We start from the raw sequence: 12,600 nt of genomic DNA, 5'->3' as shown, positions 1-12,600 counted from the left end.
AGGGGAAAAAAATTAAAAAGGCACATTACAACCAACTGTAAACTTGCATGCAGGGCACTGGCAATCACGCAGTTCCTATTGGCATGCAGTTCACGCGGGCCCTGGAAACGATGCTGGCATGGCATCCAGGTCCCACTGTGGTAGGCTGGGACCTCAATGTGGCAACTGAGGCTTCTAGAGAAGTTCAGTGCAGGAAGCTCAGATGAGCCTTCAGGTGTATCAAAATCTCCCCCTCCCCCAGGGATTGAGCAACAGGATGGCAGCGGCCCACGTTCACCCCAGCTTAGTGTTATCAGCTCTGTCACTAGGTTCCCAGGGGCCAGGGCTCTGCCTGGGGATACAAGCTCTAGCCCTTGAGGGCAGTGGCTCTCAACCTTTCCAGACTACTTATACCCCTTTCAGGCGTCTGCTTTGTCTTGTGTACCCCAAGTGTCAACTCAAAATCAGACATCAAACTACAAAAGCGTCACTGTGTACTGTTACTGAAAAATGGCTCGTTTTCACCATATAATCATAAATCAATTGGAATAGAAGTATTGTACTTACGCTTCAGGGTATACTATTATAAACAAGTCATGGCATGAAATTTTCATTCGCAAGGACTTCACTAGTGCTTTTTATGTAGCCTGTTGTAAAACTAGGCAAAGCTCTAGATGAGGGTCTGCAGCCCCCAGAAAACCTCTGCGTCCCCCCAGCGGTACTTGGACCCCAGCTTGACAACAAGCGCTGGAGGGACTCCGAGCCCTCGCATGGACTCTCCCATTGGCTGCCTGCCCCAGCTGCCCGCCTCCTCAGGAAGAGCAGCCAATCAGCACTGGGGCAGGGAGCCCCGCCCCCCTCAGCCGTACACAACCCGGGGCACGTGGCTCCGCTCTGCCCTCCCCTCCCCGGGCGTGGCGAGGCGGCGAGGGCGGGGCCTGGGAGCACTGGGGCGGGGCTGAGGGCTCCTGCAGGAGGGGCCGGTGCGAGGGGAGCGACCCGCCAAGAGTCCGCCCCAGCATCTGACAGTCCGGCCGCGACCCCTCCGGCTCGGCCAGGTCGGCCCCGGGCCAGCTCAGAGACTCCCCGGCGGCCGCAACCGCCGCCCGACCCGCCAAGGACCTATCCCCCTTTAGTGACTCCCGGCCAGCCTCTCCGCGCGCGCTCCCCCACGTCTCCTTTAAGGCATATTCCCGCCCTCTGCTTCCTAGTCCTGCTGCTCACTTGCTCCGCGGGTTGCCAATCACCAGCAGTTCCTGTTTTGTGCAACCTAAATTGTTGGCTGCTTTTACGCTTTTCCACCCTCTCTGTGTCTGATTGGTCAGTCCAGGGCAGCGATGGGTACGGCGCAGGTCTCCCCCGCGGCTGGCTCGCGGATTGGTGCAGGCAATGCAGCATGTGGCTGTTGATTGGCTGCTGCGGGCCGCGTGTGCGTCCAGCAGGTTAGGGTGCGAGTGAGGGGCGCTGAGGGGATCGGAGTGGAGCCTGTGGGGGACGCGGGGCGCCCGTCCGGAGGATGGTCCCCGCGGTGGGGCTGCCGCGTCTGCCCTGCCCGCCGGTGAGTGCCGCTCGCTGCCTCCGGGCGGAGCCGCAACGGGGGGCGACGCAGCAGCGGGGGCTGCTGGGCGGGGGCCGGCGCAGCCTCGTCCCGACCCGCAGCCGTTAGCGGAGCGGGGCTCTTCGGGCCGGCGGCTGAGGGCGCTGCGGGCGGGGGGGGTGCTCGCTCTTTGGGGGGCGGGGGCGCTGGTGCCGATGGAGGGGACCCGAGCGACGCCCGGGATGTCAAACGGGAGGACTCCTTGGAGAGGCCGGGAGCGGGAAGCATCCGGCTTTGCCCGGGGCGCCGGCCCCAACGCGGGGACCCCCGGGCGCTCTGACCCTTGCGGTGAAGCCCCCGTGCGCGCCTGTGGCTTTGTCTGTCTGTGCAGCCTGGCAAACCCGCCCCAAGGGAAGGGCGCCTGCTGTAGCCGTGGTACAGGTCAGCGCAGTTCAAAGGTGCCTGTGCTTGGTGAGTCCACAGGCCTTAATCTTGAGCTGGGATGCCCTGTTGGGACAGACCCAGGAGAGCAGTAGTTGCCTGTACTGTTTTGCCCATGGGTGTGGGGCAGGGGAGAGGTAATTAGTAGTTGGACCATGGCCCAAATCCGGACTTCCAGAGGCTTTTGAATGGACCCCGAAATCTTTTAATTTACTTATTATCCTTATTGTTGTATTTTCTCCGGAGTCTGGACCTTGACTATACCTTGATCAAGAAATTTGGAACTTGACAAAAATAATTGACTATCGCTGGTCTGGGGGTTTTAATCAAAATAGTTACACGGGTACAGCTCCTGTGTGGATGCACTTTTCAGGAACACATATACTGTTATATCAGGTTTCAGAGTAGCAGCCGTGTTAGTCTGTATTCAGAAAAAGAAAAGGAGTACTTGTGGCACCTTAAGACTAACAAATTTATTTGAGCATAAGCTTTCGTGAGCTACAGCTCACTTCATCGGATGCATTCAGTATAGCTTATTCTGCTTTTTCTGTTGGAATAAGCTATAGCATTATAATTACCTTTATACTGCTGTAGCTGCATCCATACTAGGTGAGGCTGAAGTTGATTCCTTAATCGTGGGACTAGCTCTTTACTTGTGGTTTCTAGTTTGTTATTCAAAGACCAACATTATTTAAAAATATATCAACTAAATTTTTAGAATGCTCATCAAGTTAATGTGAGTGAACATGATAAATAGTTAAATTACCAATTACTTATGTGATTATTTAATATATAATTAAGGAGTTGAGGTTTGACTAGCTGTACGTGACAACACCCCAAAAGAGACATCCCTGCAACTTAGTGGTCTGAAGGAGAGGGATATGCCACTCTCCACACTGAAACCTTGTTTGTGAGCAATATGCTGCCACTTGTCATGACTCCATCCCACTTCTATGATAGGGGTTGAATAAGAAGCTGGCTTTTGATTGGCTATATGACAAAATTACTGGGTCGTCCTAAGTGACATATCCCTGCAACTGCTGTTCCATTATGAAGTTTATGGAAACATGCAAAATGGTTCCCAATGTTTCCTGTTATCCCAACAACTTCATACCTATAAACTTTAGGCATTAAACTAGGTTCGCTGGGGGGTGGAGACCTAAGCCCTGAGGTAAGCGGAGAAGTGGGATAATGGAAGGAAACACAAGGAGGGTGCAACAGGGGAGGCCTCCTGGTTCAGACTGAGAAAGCAGGGCAATCAGCTAGTTATCTTAGGTGCCTGTACACAAACGCAAGAAGCCTGGGAAACAAGCAGGAAGAATTGGAAGTCCTAGCAGAGTCAAGGAACTATGATGTGATTGGAATAACAGAGATTTGGTGGGGTAACTCACATGACTGGAGCACTGTCATGGATGGGAATAAACTGTTCAGGAAGGACAAGTCGGGGAGAAAAGGTGGAGGAGTTGCACTGTATGTAAGAGAGCAGTATGATTGCCCAGAGCTCCAGTATGAAACTGGAGAAAAGCCTGTTAAGCATCTTTGGGTTAAGTTTAGAGGAGAGAGCAACAAGTGTGATGTCGTGGTGGGCGTCTGCTAGAGACCACCAGACCAGGAGGATGAGGTAGACAAGGCTTTCTTCAGACAACTAACTAAGTCTCCAGATCACAGGCCCTGGTTCTCATGGGGGACTTCAATCACTCTGACATCTGCTGGGAGAGCAATACAGCAGTGCACAGACAACCCAGGAAGTTTTTGGAGAGTGTTGGGAACAACTTCCTAGTGCAAGTGCTGGAGGAACCAACTAGGGGCCATGCTTCTCTTGCTCTGCTGCTCACAAGCAGGGAAGAATTGGTAGGGGAAGTAGAGGTGGGTGGCAACCTGGGCAGACGTGACCATGAGATGGTCAAGATCAGGATCCTGAAGAAAGGAGAGCAGCAGAATACGGACCCTGGACTTCAGAAAAGCAGACTTGGACAACCAGGGGTCTGACTCCCTCAGAGAACTGATGGGCAAGATCCCCTGGGAGGCTAATATGTGGGGAAAAGGAGTCCAGGAGAGCTGGCTGTATTTTAAAGAAACCTTATTGAGGGTGCAGGAACGAATCATCCCTATGAGCAGAAAGAATAGCAAATATGGCAGGCAACCAGCTCGGTTTAACAAAGAAACCTTTGGTGAGCTTAAACACAAAAAGGAAGCTTACAGGAAGTGGAAACTTGGACAGATGACTAGGGAGGAGTATAAAGATATTGCTCGAGCATGCAGGAGTGTAATCAGGAAGGCCAAAGCACAATTGGAGTTGCAGCTAGCAAAGGATGTGAAGGGTAACAAGAAGGGTTGCTACAGGTATGTTAGCAACAAGGAAAAAGGTCAGGGAAATTGTGGGACCCTTACTGAAAGAGGGAGGCAACCTAGTGACAGATGAAGTGGAAAAAGCTGAAGTACTCCATGCTGTTTTGCCTTGGTTTTCACAGACAAGGTCAGCTCCCAGACTGCTGCACTGGGCAGCACAGTATGGGGAGGAGGTGAGCCGCCCTCAGTGGTGAAAGAACAGATAAAGGACTATTTAGAAAAGCTGGACGTGCACAAGTCCATGGGGGTGGATGCAATGCATCTGAGGGAATTGGCTGATGTGATTGCAGAGCCATTTGCTATTATCTTTGAAAACTTGTGGCAATCGGGGGAGGTCCTAGACGAATGGAAAAAGGCAAATATAGTGCCCATCTTTAAAAAAGGGAAGTAGAATCCAGGGAACTACAGACCGGTCAGCCTCACCTCGGTCCCGGGAAAAATCATGGAGCAGGTCCCCAAGGAGTCCATTTTGAAGCACTTGGAGGAGAGGAAGGTGATCAGGAACAGTCAACATGGATTCACCAAGGGCAAGTCATGCCTGAGCAACCTGATTGCCTTCTATAATGAGATAACTGGCTCTGTGGATATAGGGGAAGCGGTGGACGTGATATAACTTGACTTTCGCAAAGGTTTTGATACCATCTCACACAGTATTCTTGCTAGCAAGTTAAAGAAGTATGGATTGGATGAATGGACTATAAGGTGTATAGAAAGCTGGCTAGATCGTTGGGCTCAACGGGTAGCGATCAACAGCTCGATGTCTAGTTGACAGCTGGTATCAATCAGAGTGCCTCAGGGGTCGGACGTGGGCCTAGTTTTGTTCAACGTCTTCATTAATGATCTGGATGATGGGATGGATTGCACCCTCAGCAAGTTCGCGGATGTTGCTAATCTTGGGGGAGAAGTAGATACGCTGAAGGGTTAGGGATAGGGTCCAGAGTGACCTAGACATATTCGAGGATTGAGCCAAAAGAAATCTGATGAGGTTCAACAAGGACAAGTGCAGAGTCCTGCACTTAGGACGGAAGAATCCCATGCACTGCTACAGGCAAATGACGTGGGGATTACAGTGGATGAGAAGCTGGATGTGAGTCAGCAGTGTGCCCTTGTTGCCAAGAAGGCTAATGACATATTGGGCTGCATTAGTAGGAGCATTGCCAGCAGATCGAGGGACGTGATTATTCCCCTCTATTGGGCACCGGTGAGGCCACATCTGGTGTATTGCATCCAGTTTTGGGCCCCCCACTACAGAAAGGATGTGGACAAATTGGAGAGAAGGGGCAACAAAAATTATTAGAGGGCTGGGCACATGACTTATGAGGAGAGGCTGAGGGAACTGGGGTTATTTAGTCTGCAGAAGAGAAGAGTGAAGGGGGAATATGATAGCAACCTTCAACTACCTGAAGGGGGGTTCCAAAGAGGATGAAGCTAGGCCGTTCTCAGTGGTGGCAGATGACAGAACAAGGAGCAATGGTCTCAAGTTGCAGTGGGGGAGGTCTAGGTTGGATATGAGGAAACACTATTTCACTAGGAGGGTGGTGAAGCACTGGAATGGGTTACCTAGGGAGATGGTGGACTCTCCATCCTTAGAGGTTTTTAAGGCACTGCTTGACAAAGCATTGGCTGGGATGATTTAGTTGAGGTTGGTCCTGCTTTGAGCAGGGGGTGGAACTAGGTGACCTCCTGAGGTCTCTTCCAACCGTAATCTTCTATGATTCTATAATCACAATACCTTTGATTTAACAAACTCTGTTATGCAGGTAATTTTGATAACGACATCTAATGAACTAATCAATGTTTGAAACATTTTAAATATTAATTAGGGATGTTGATTAATCGCAGTTAACTCACACGATTAACTCAAAAAATTTAATCGTGATTAATCACAGTTTTATTTGCACGGTTAAACAATAGAATACCAATTGAAATTTATTTAATATTTTGGATGTTTTCTACATTTTTTCATATATATTGTATTGTGTTGTCATTGAAATCAATGTGTATATTTTTGATTACAAATATTTGCTCTGTAAAAATGATAAACAAAAGAACAGTAGTTTTCAATTCACCTCATACAAGTACTGTAGTGCAATCTCTTTGTCGTGAAAGTGCAACTTACAAATGTAGATATATTTTTTTGTGTGTGTTACATATCTGCACTCAAAACCAAAACAACGTAAAACTTTAGAGCTTACAGGTCCACTCAGTCCTACTTCTCATTCAGCCAATCGCTAAGATAAACAAGTTTGTTTATATTTACAGGAGATAATGCTGACCACTTCTTATTAACAATGTCACCAGAAAGTGAGAACAAGCATTTGCATGGCACTTTTGTAGCTGGCATTGCAAGGTGTTTACGTGCCAGGTATGGTAAACATTCGTATGCCTCTTCATGCTTTGGCTGCCATTCCAGAGGACATGCTTCCATGCTGATGAGGCTTTAAAAAAAAAAAAAAGTGTTAATTAAATTTGACTGACTGAACTCCTTGGGGGACAATTGTATGTCCCTGCTCTGTTTCACCCACATTCTGCCATATATTTTATGTTATAGCAGTCTTGGATGATGACCCTGCACATGTTGTTTATTTTACAAGAACACTTTCACTGCAGATTTGACAAAACACAAAGAAGGTACCAATGTGAGATTTCTAAAAATAGCTATGGCACTCGACGCAAGGTTTAAGAATCTGAAGTGCCTTCCAAAATCTGAGAGAGATGGGGTGTGGAGCATGCTTTCAGAAGTCTTCAGAGAGCAGTTTTCAGATGTGGAAACTACAAAACCCGAACCACCAAAAAAGAGAATCAACCTGCTGGTGGCCTCTGACTTAGAGGATGAAAATGAACATGCGTTGGTCCGCACTACTTTGGATTGTTATTGAGCAGAACCCCTCATTAGCATGGACGCATGTCCCCTGGAAAGGTGGTTGAAGCATGAAGAGACATATGAATCTTTAGCGTGTCTGACATGTAAATATCTGGCGACGCCAGCTACAACACTGTCATGAGAATATGCCTGTTCTCACTTTCGGGTGATATTGTAAACAAGAAGCGGGTAGCATTATGTCCTGCAAATGTAAACGAACTTGTTTGTTTGAGTGATTGACTGAACAAGAAGTAGGACTGAGTGGACTTGTAGGCTCTAAAGTTTTAAATTGTTTTGTTTTTGAATGCATTTTTTTGTACATAATTCTACATTTGTAAGTTCAACTTTCATGATAGAGATTGCACTACAGTACTTGTATTAGGGGAATTGAAAAATACTAATTTATTTTGGTTTTTTTACAGTGCAAATAGTTGTAATCAAAAATAAATGTAAAGTGAGCACTGTACACTTCTTTATTCTGGTTTGTAATTGAAATCAATATATTTGAAAATGTAGAAAACATCCAAAAATATTTAAATAAATGGTATTCTATTATTGTTCAACAGTGTGATTAATCACAATTTTTTTAATTGCTTGACAGTCCTAATATTAATGCTATGTACAAGCTCTACAGAGAGGGCAGATGGATTTTTCTGGGAGTTGGCCTATTTCCTTTTTGTCTGAATAGTCAGCAAATGATACCTGAAAAAACATAGGTTACTACTGTGAGATGCATTTGCCGAAATGTGTCTTGTTTTCTTCCAGTGCATTTGCTATCATGCACAAAAATATCTGATGGAAATAGATAGCAGAGGGTCAAATTTTTAATCTTTCTGTGATCAGACTTAACTGCAAGTGTAATGAGTTGAAATGCATGGCTCACCATTAATAAAATGTGTATTCAATTGACTTAATCCATTGCACCTGTTCCCTTTGACACTGACATTGTAAAATAAGTAATTGAGCATTTGTTGCTGCTGTTAATGCTGACCACTGACGACACCTATGTTTAAGCATTCCTAAGTATTTGTATAAGACCCTGTTTTGCACAGAAGGAAAGTTTCTTTGTGAATTTTTGCACAGAATTTCTGCCTAATTTGGTCCTCTGTGCCTTCCATAAGGAGATGTTCACCAAACATCCATATGGGGGAGAAAGTTTGATTAAAATTATGGGCACAGAAGAGCCAGTTGTAGGATTCAGAAATTTTCAAGTCTGAGGGGATCAGTAGATGATCTAGTCTGACCTGTATATCACTAGAGAATTTTATCCTTCTATTAAACCCATTAGCAACTTTTATTTTGACTAAAATATCTTCTACAATGGTATCCACTCTTGAGTTGAAGACAGCAAAAGCTGGAGAATCCACCATTTCCCTTGATAATCTGTTTCAATTGTTCATAATCTTCATTATTAAAAATGTGCGCCTAATTTCTACTTTGAATTTATCTGTCTTCAGTTTCCAGCCATTGCTTCTTGTTCTGCTTTCCTTTGCTACATTAAATAGCCCCTAAGAACCTGGTATTTTGTCCATGTGAAAATACTTATACATCATAATCAAGGTATGTCTTAGTCTTCTTTTTAATAAGCTAAACAGACTGAGCTCTAAATTTTTCATTGTAAGGCATTTCTCTAGCCCTCAAATAACTTTTGTGGCTCTTTTCTTTGCCCACTCCAATTTTTCAATGTCCTTGTAACAGAGTCCGCTACCTTCTGTGCATCTCCTTGAGGCCAGAAGTGGGTCTGTGATGCCCTGCCACAGTTTCCCCTCATGGTGCTTCAGTAAGCTCAAAACAGCCTTTCACCAGTCCAGTAACAGCTCTTCTTGGAGGGAGGGGTCTAGTTTTATTAACAAAGTTCCAAAACAAACGAAATCCTCCTCCCAGCCTTTAGAGACAAGTCCCTCCTCCCTCACGTATTGCCTTTTCTTTTGCTTTCTGGGGGCATGTCTACAGTATTGCCTAAGTTAATCTAACTTACATCGCACAGCGGTGTGAAAAAGACCCTCCGAGCAACGCACATCACAGTGACCTAAGCTCGGTCCAGACCGGTCTGGAGGAGGATGGAGTTGGGGATCCCTAGCCCAAATATATGATCTCTGGATCTGATATACACTTACTCTCCAATTCCATTAATCACGATGATTCTCAGAAAATTCAGGCAACATGTTCATAGTAGTTCCAATGTGGCTGAAGTAGTTATGATTCTTGGGCCTAAAGAATCCAGCCTCAAAAAAACCCAAAATTGCCTCTCCAGCCAAGTATAATATCTCAGACTGTCAAGTCCTCCATCTGGATCCACACTTCTTACACCACACAGCATGGCTGGCTAACATCAGTTGAGACAATCTGTTCAGCTGAGGCACACAACATTCTCATCCACAATAGAAAGAACTCTATGAGGTGTATTTTGCCAAATGGAAATGATGCACTGTCTTTGCTCAAAACCAGTAATTTCAGTCTCTATCTCAGGTACCAGTCATATAGATGTACCTTCTATCATTAAAGAATTCCGGATTCTCAGTGAGCACTCTGACCTTATCAGTCAGTTTTGCTTTTCACCCTTCAATTCAGGAGTTTTCCACTTTTTCACACCCTACAGTGGCTTGGTTTGTAAAAGGCCTTGTGAGGGTATATCAGAGAACCACCTCCTTGCTAAAATCTAAATTCTAAATCTTGTACTGGTTGGGTTAATTGGTCCACCTTTCAAGCCATTATATAAACATTTCCTGTTCTGTCTTTCCATCAGTATAGCCTCTCAGGTAGGGGAGATACGAGAATTAATGGGAGACCCCCTAATTACAATCTTTCATAAAGACCAGGTGAAAGACAAGTGAGACCTCACCCTAAATATGTGCTGAAGCTACTGTCACTTCCATCTAAGCAATTGTATGCACCTACTTGTATTTTTCCCAAAACCACATTAAAAAAAAAGTGAGGTTAAGCTGTACGCTTTAGATATTCTTATGGTGCCCTCTTTCTACATTGATAGAACTAAGACTCCTAGGGTGCTTCTACACTGCGTCCTTCTTTTGGCAGTGTGTAGTGTATGTACATATACAGTCCACCTAGTACAGGTATAAATTACAGTGTAGTCAGTGAGACATGGCTTAGCTGAATAGAGACATGTCTGAAGGGTGTGGGTATTGTGACAGGGTCAGGCCAGATGGCTACAGGAGAGTGATAGAAGACAGATATATTAGCCCCAGGTTAAGCGGGTCCCTTTTCCCTGGGTAAGGTAACAGGGGTAGTTCCAGAATAATCAGGTACTTGCTGGAACCAATTAAGGCAGCAAGCTAATTAGGACACCTGGATCAATTAAGAAGCTGCTAGAATCAGTTTAGACAGGCAGACTAATCAGGGCACCTGGTTTAAAAAGGACCTCACTTCAGTCAGTGTGGGGGCGTGCAAGGAGCTGAGAGTGAGAGCGCATGCTGCTGGGGGACTGAGGAGTACAAATGCTATCTAGCATCAGGAGGAAGGTCCTGTAGTGAGGATACAGAAGGTGTTGGGAGGAGGCCATGGGAAGTAGCCCAGGGAGTTGTAACAATAACACAAGTGTTACATGAAACACTGTCGACAGCTGTGATCCACATGGCCGTAGGCTGGAACCTGGAGTAGAGGGTGGGCCCGGGTTCTCTCCATCCCCCCAACTCCCTGTTGGATACAGGAGGAGTTGACCCGGACTGTGGTCCTACCAGAGGGGAAGGTCTTTGGCCTGTTCCCCGCCCCACTAGGTGGACCGGGAGAGACTGCAGGAATTGTTCTTCCTTTTCCCCATGCTGGCCAATGATGAGGTTAGCTGAGTGAATGGCAGGTTTGAGCCACTAATAAAAGTGGCCAAACTGAGGGCTGCCGTGAATCTCTGAGGCGAGCAAATCCTCCAATAAGCACAGGACCCACCAAGGCAGAGGAGGAACTTTGTCACAGTGTGAACCTGGCTCGCTACTCACCCAAGTCATTCCTCCCCTGTTTACACTGCTGTTTTTAGCAGTGTCGTGTTCCTCTGCCTGCCCACGTCTGGAGCCTTTTCCTGCCACAGGAAAAGATTCTGGCATGGGGGAGACAGCAGGGAGGAACCTTTCACTGTAGCTACACACATGCTACAGACTGCCACCAGTGGTGTGTAGTATAGATGCAGCCCTAGAGCGTTCCCCAGATCGTTCATAGATTATGGGAACAGGTTGAAAAGTCATGCTATTTCAACAGACTTTCTAATGGGCTTTCTACTTGCATCAGCCTGTGCTATGAATGAGCCAACATAGACCCACCAATGAGTGACAGCTCATTCTATAAGAGCACAAGCAGCTTCTTTGAGAAATATTCCAGTACTAGAAATATGTAGGGCGGCTACCAAGGGTTCAGAGAACACACTTACCCAGCATTACTCCATGGTGGAAGTATGAAGATACGATGCTAATTTTGGTAGGGCTATCCTAAAATCATTGGTTAGACTTGCTGCACCCACCTCTTGTAATGTAGGTGAATCACCAATAGCAGAATGTATGTGGACAAGAACTCAGAGAATAGGAAACTGTTACATACCTTACAGTAAATGTATTTCTTTGAAATGTGATGTCTATATGTAGTCTATGACCTGCCTTCCCACCCACCTATTATGTAGTCTAATGACACCTGGATTCTGTATTGGCAAAAAAGTGAGACACAGGTGGGATTGCCCTGCCCTTTATGCCTTTGGTTGGAGGCACAGGGACAGTCAGGGCACAGCCAAATGTGCACCAATAATGGAATATATATTGACAACATATGTTGAAGAGCCACTCACCGGAGGTAGCAGTTACTTTTCCTCGTAGTTTTCTGAAACTTTCACTTTTTGAGTTGAAATTTTCCAGCACTCTTCTCTGCCCCAAGGGGATTTTTTTGTTTTGTTTTTGTTTTGAAATTTAAGCAAAATGTTCTAGCTGTGGGTTTCTTCAAGTGAAGGACTGATGATTGATTTATTGAATCTAAACACATCATGTAGGATGATCAAACTAGATATTAAGAGAAAGCAGAAAGCCAAAAAGGAATGGACGAAGGGATGGATCAGTCAGGAAAACTACCAGTTAGAGGCCTGAAAGTGTAGGGGAGAAAGTGGGAGCAGCCAAAAGCCAAACAGCATTGGACCTTGCAAAGAAAAAGTAAACCACTAATAAGAGGATCTTTAGCCATATAAATAATTAAAAAAAAAAAAAAGGGGGAAGAAGTGGGATTGCTAAATACTGAGGACGTGGTGGAGATTAGAGGTAATCTAGGTATGGTCCAACTAAATGACTACGGCAATGAGGAGCTTGGGGGCAGTGACAGGGTGGCTAATGGGAACAAATATATGGAAGTAGAAATAATCACATCTGGGGGAAGGGTATGCTGGGCACAAAGCCTGGGCGTGCTGCACCTCTACTTCCTGCGCCTATGGAGACCCGCTGGCACTCTG

General features: G+C 46.0%; 1 protein-coding gene across 6 annotated transcripts in view; it reads left to right on the top strand.

Moving 5' to 3' along the window:
- Nucleotides 1-1,403: 1,403 nt before the first annotated feature.
- USF3 (upstream transcription factor family member 3) overlaps nt 1,404-12,600 on the top strand; it is an 87,577-nt gene continuing 76,380 nt past the window's right edge. For all 6 annotated transcript variants that reach the window (XR_012642302.1, XR_012642290.1, XR_012642296.1 and 3 more), the window contains exon 1: nt 1,404-1,537. The gene's annotated coding sequence lies outside the window, so the exon portion shown is untranslated. The remainder of the gene's footprint in view (nt 1,538-12,600) is intronic.

Source organism: Natator depressus, chromosome 1, assembly GCF_965152275.1.
Source record: "Natator depressus isolate rNatDep1 chromosome 1, rNatDep2.hap1, whole genome shotgun sequence".
Lineage (NCBI taxonomy): Eukaryota > Metazoa > Chordata > Testudines > Cheloniidae > Natator > Natator depressus.
This window is presented reverse-complemented; position numbering and strand designations above follow the sequence as displayed.